A 4,501-nucleotide genomic window follows, 5' to 3' on the forward strand; every position below is an offset into this window, starting at 1 on the left:
CTGCCCTAGACCCTGGAAAGACTTGGTTCCTCTGGGTCTGATGGTTTTCGTCATCAGATTTGCCCCCATCAGACCCTGGCTTCTACCAGAATCTTTTATTCACTCTTTCTCATCAACATGCACTTCCTCAACCATGAAATGATACTGAGGAGTTTTACAAATCTCCACAACTTAAAGATCCCTCTCAAGCTCTAGGGACAGAAAACAACATAGCACTGAAGGGCCTTTACATATGGCTGTCAGGCAGTGGGGACATAACATGTTAAAACTGACAGAGTTATCCTCTCTCCACGCTTGCTCTTTTTCTGGCTAAGATCAGGAATTTCAGAGCCAGACAAACTTGATTTCACATTTCATCCATGCCTCTTATTTGCTCCTTAATCTTTGTCAAGTTTCCTGTATCTTGATTTCCACATCTGTAAATGAAGACAATAACGATTGCTGTTATTGTGTTCCTGTGAAGAGTAAACAAGATAATGTACTTAAAGCTCCTTACATAGCGTGGCTAGTAACTATGCCAGTTTTTCTCTTAGTGTCCCTTTTAGTGACTTAGAGTACCCTTCTCACAGGTACCCAAGAAACGATCCTAGACTATGCTATCCCCAACGTGGGAAGTACCCACGACTTAGCAGGAAACAGAAATATATAGTACTTTCACACATTTCTCCCTCTCTACCATCAGTGCTTTAAATTAGCCTCCCTTTCCTTTTTTTTGTATTTTGTCAAAATGCCCTACCTACCTCCTGCTGTGGTCCCCTTCAATTCACATTCCAGTGAAATTACTTCCAGACTACCTGTGGTCTTTAGAATCAAGGTGCAGTGTTTGGGGTTGGGACATAGGCCCTTTCTAAACTGGTTTCTGGCAGCCCCCCACATTTCTTTCCCATCATATATTTCAACTGTAGGGTTGATGAGTTGTTTTCTTTATATTTGCTGTTCCTTCACCACTTCTCCCACAAAATAAAATGATTAGCTAATTAGCCACCCCTCTTTGATTGAGAATACTTAGCTCAGATGTTATCCTTCCAGAAAGTCTTCCCCTAATTTCTTTTCTTAGTTTAAGTGTGAGTACAGGTTAATATAAGGCCTGGGCATCCTTAATCCTACTTCAGAAAGTGACCTTGGGGCCCTTGATTGAGAATACTTAGCTCAGATGTTATCCTTCCAGAAAGTCTTCCCCTAATTTCTTTTCCTAGTTTAAGTGTGAGTAAAGGTTAGTATAAGGCCTGAGCATCCTTAATCCTACTTCAGAAAGTGACCTTGGGGCCCGACCTGGGAGCTGGTCATCTTGCAATTCTTTCAGCTTGACAATTACAGTAAGATAGAAGTTTAATGTTGCACCTGTCCCGCTCATTGTAATCCCTTAATCTGTTGGGTGGACTGCTAGGTGGCATGAGGATCTTGGGACAGTGTGACTAAAATAATACAAAAGATTTGTGGGTAGCCAAGACTGCAGCTTCTGTGGCTCAAGGCCACATATCAGTTCCTTGGTTCTCACCCCAGCAATTGTAAACCCCATGTGGTAGTTGTGTATATAGTAGCTGCTGGGCACAGCCCTGAGGTGCAGAGACACCCTGAATTTCTGTAAGCTAAGTAAGGAGATGTTACATTAAAACCTTCTATAATTGCTGGTCCTTTCCATGACACAGTACAGAAAGGTCATGCCCTCTGCTTCTAGGTCACACATCACTGAAATTGCTCATCACTTGTAGTTGTTGATTTTTACTTCTGGTCCTCCCTACTGAGCCATAAACTTCTAAAGTCTAAAGACTACATCTTCCATGTTGGTACTCAGTATCTAATAGAGTCCCCCATGAGAGCTGAAGGGTCGAATAAATACATGTGTGTTTCACCCAGGACAGGTAGCTTACTGGCTTTCATTTCTAGCCCTAACCCCACCTTGGGCCCACACCCACCTCTCCAGTATCACCCAGCGCATGGCCACGGCAAGCACAAATCAACAACCCTCAATTACTGGTGAATGTGAGTTAGTTGCTGTAGCCAAAATTATCTTTCTGTTAAACCATAAATGTTTCTAATTGACTTGCTAATGATAGACCAGAAAATTTGCCTGGAAAAATGAGTATTATTTGGAAGTATGACCAGCCACACCATTTTCCTGGGGGAATGTAAGATTCCAGTCTTCGTTCTTTGTCATACTTAAAAGGATTCTTTTGTCATTTCATTTCATTGTTTCTATAAACATATAGATGATTCAGATGAGTTAGATAAAAGGCTTCTCTGTTTGTGGTTTGTAACTGTCGTTATTTTTGAAATTCTACACTCTCACAGAGGGACCCCTTGGTTGCAAAATATGAACTGTAATTATGCGTGGAAGTACAGAGACCAAAGCTCACGTTGCTGATGAGCATTTGAGCTTCCTGTGGACATAAAGAATGCTTCAAAATTGTCCTTCATACTGGCATAATCAACAGGATCAAAGTCACCCCATTCTATTCTCACTGCTAAACAATGAAAATAATGAAAAGTGATCAAGGCAGATTAATTAGGCAGAAAAAACAACACATTTGAAATGTTAAAGGAGGCACCTAACTAAATTGCATTATCAGATGGGTATTAGATTCATTCATCAAATTTGAGACCTGAAAGAGACCTTGGAAATCACCAGTGCAGCTGCTCACTCAAAGGAGGGTGTGTGTACGTGTAATGACTGAGATTGCTGTCCTGCCTCCGGGAGGACAGCCCCATGGAGGGCAAGTTCCTACCTCATGGGAAACCTGGGCTCAATTTAAACATCTTTAATTGCTAGAAAGCTCTTCTACAGAGCTCAAGTCGGCTGCCTTCCAAGTACCACCATTTGTTGGTTGTCAGTACTCCTGTTTCTGGAACAACTTAGAACTGGTCTATTTCTGTCTTAAATAAACAACATTTAGAATTCAGTGAGATTGTCTGTTACCCTCTGGTCGCATTTTCAGAATATGAATCTAGAACTCTCACTCTCCCTGTCACCCTGACCTGGATTCTAATTGCATGTCATGATGTCTTTTAAAACTGTGGTGTCAGGAGCTGATCAGAGCCAGACAAACAGAGACAGTTTACCTACGAGCCCAGGCAAGCACGGGGGTCTTCTCACTGCGCTTCTATTATTCCAACCACAGAGTCTCTAGAGAAAAGAGGGCAAAGGTTGCTGTGTCTCCACAATGAAAGGGCACGGAGGAGCAGGGGCAATTTTTTATTTTTTATTATTTCTTCTCTCCAGTGTGAACTCTGTCATTCAGGGTCAGTAATGTCAATTCTTACATCTAAAGGATGCTTTCTCTTTAAATATATATAGAGAAAGAACAATAGTTCAGCCATCTGGAGATTCCATGGTTTTAAGTAAAATCAGAAAGAAAGTTGAGGTTTGTGTTAAGAAGGCGCACAGGGTAAAACCTTGGTTCACAAGTAAATGAAACACACTGAAGTAGAATGGAAAATGCATAGAATACTAATCATGTTAAAGGTGTGAAAACAGCTCAGAGCCTTTGCACAACTTGCCCAGGGTCACACAAATGGCAATAGCAAAGACCTGGTAAAGAAACGGGTTTCCTGGCCACCATCCAGGTTCATTCACCTCTCACTGTAACACATGGGAATTCAACATACTGACTTAAACGCAATGGTTCTTTCTTCATGGTCACAAATAAATAGCACTTTTTCATAGAGTAAAATAATAAACAGAATTTAAAAGCTCTCAACCAAACATCTGGATGATTTAATCATTCATGTTTTACCAAGATATGTGGAGACTGTAGATGTACTGCCGCCAAGTTATTCCTTGGTAAAAAAACTTTCACTAAAGTCATCAGGCAAAGCTCAGGTGTTGACATATTTTAGTAGCACTCTCTTCAAGAAATACTAGTGTTATCAGCAGTAGATAGAGACAATTTGCTCTGAGAACACAACCCTTATTTTCATTTGTGTTTGTACTGCAGAAGCCAACAGGACCTGTCGGCACAGACANTAACAGATATTTCTCATTTTCCTCCTATTAAAAAAATAGTCTAAATTTAAGATCTTTGAAAGTCTAATGAGGACAATATTTTTACTGTCATGCTGACAGAAAAATTAAGGGGCACAGAAATTAGTAAAATTTTTACTAAGAAAGGTTTTAATATAAGGTTTTTAATGTTTTTGCAGTTCAAAATCCAACAAGCAATGCTTTTCTTTTAGCTCAAGTTATAATAAAACTCCTTTTACATAAAAAACAATTTAGAAATAAATTAGATGTATTTAGGAAAAAACTAAAAATAAGTTTAAAGATTTTCACAGAAATACAAAAACTGTAGAATATTCTGCAATGAGGTTGAGAAAATCTATAGTCCATTCTCGGCTCAGTTCACTAAAACCTCTGGGGATTTGAGGAAACAACACTTACTGAGCCTTGGTTTTCTCAGACCAAATTTTAGATTTGAAATAAATTATTTCTAAGCATTCTCCTAAGTCTAAAACTGTATACCTCTATAATACCAAAAAAAAAAAAAAAAAAAAAAAAAAAAAA

General features: G+C 39.3%; 1 protein-coding gene across 2 annotated transcripts in view; it reads right to left on the reverse strand.

The window, feature by feature from the left end:
- NYAP2 (neuronal tyrosine-phosphorylated phosphoinositide-3-kinase adaptor 2) overlaps positions 1-4,501 on the reverse strand; it is a 289,251-nt gene that overhangs the window by 90,095 nt on the left and 194,655 nt on the right. The window lies entirely within an intron of this gene.

Source organism: Galeopterus variegatus, unplaced genomic scaffold, assembly GCF_000696425.1.
Source record: "Galeopterus variegatus unplaced genomic scaffold, G_variegatus-3.0.2 Scaffold1258, whole genome shotgun sequence".
Classification (NCBI taxonomy): domain Eukaryota; kingdom Metazoa; phylum Chordata; class Mammalia; order Dermoptera; family Cynocephalidae; genus Galeopterus; species Galeopterus variegatus.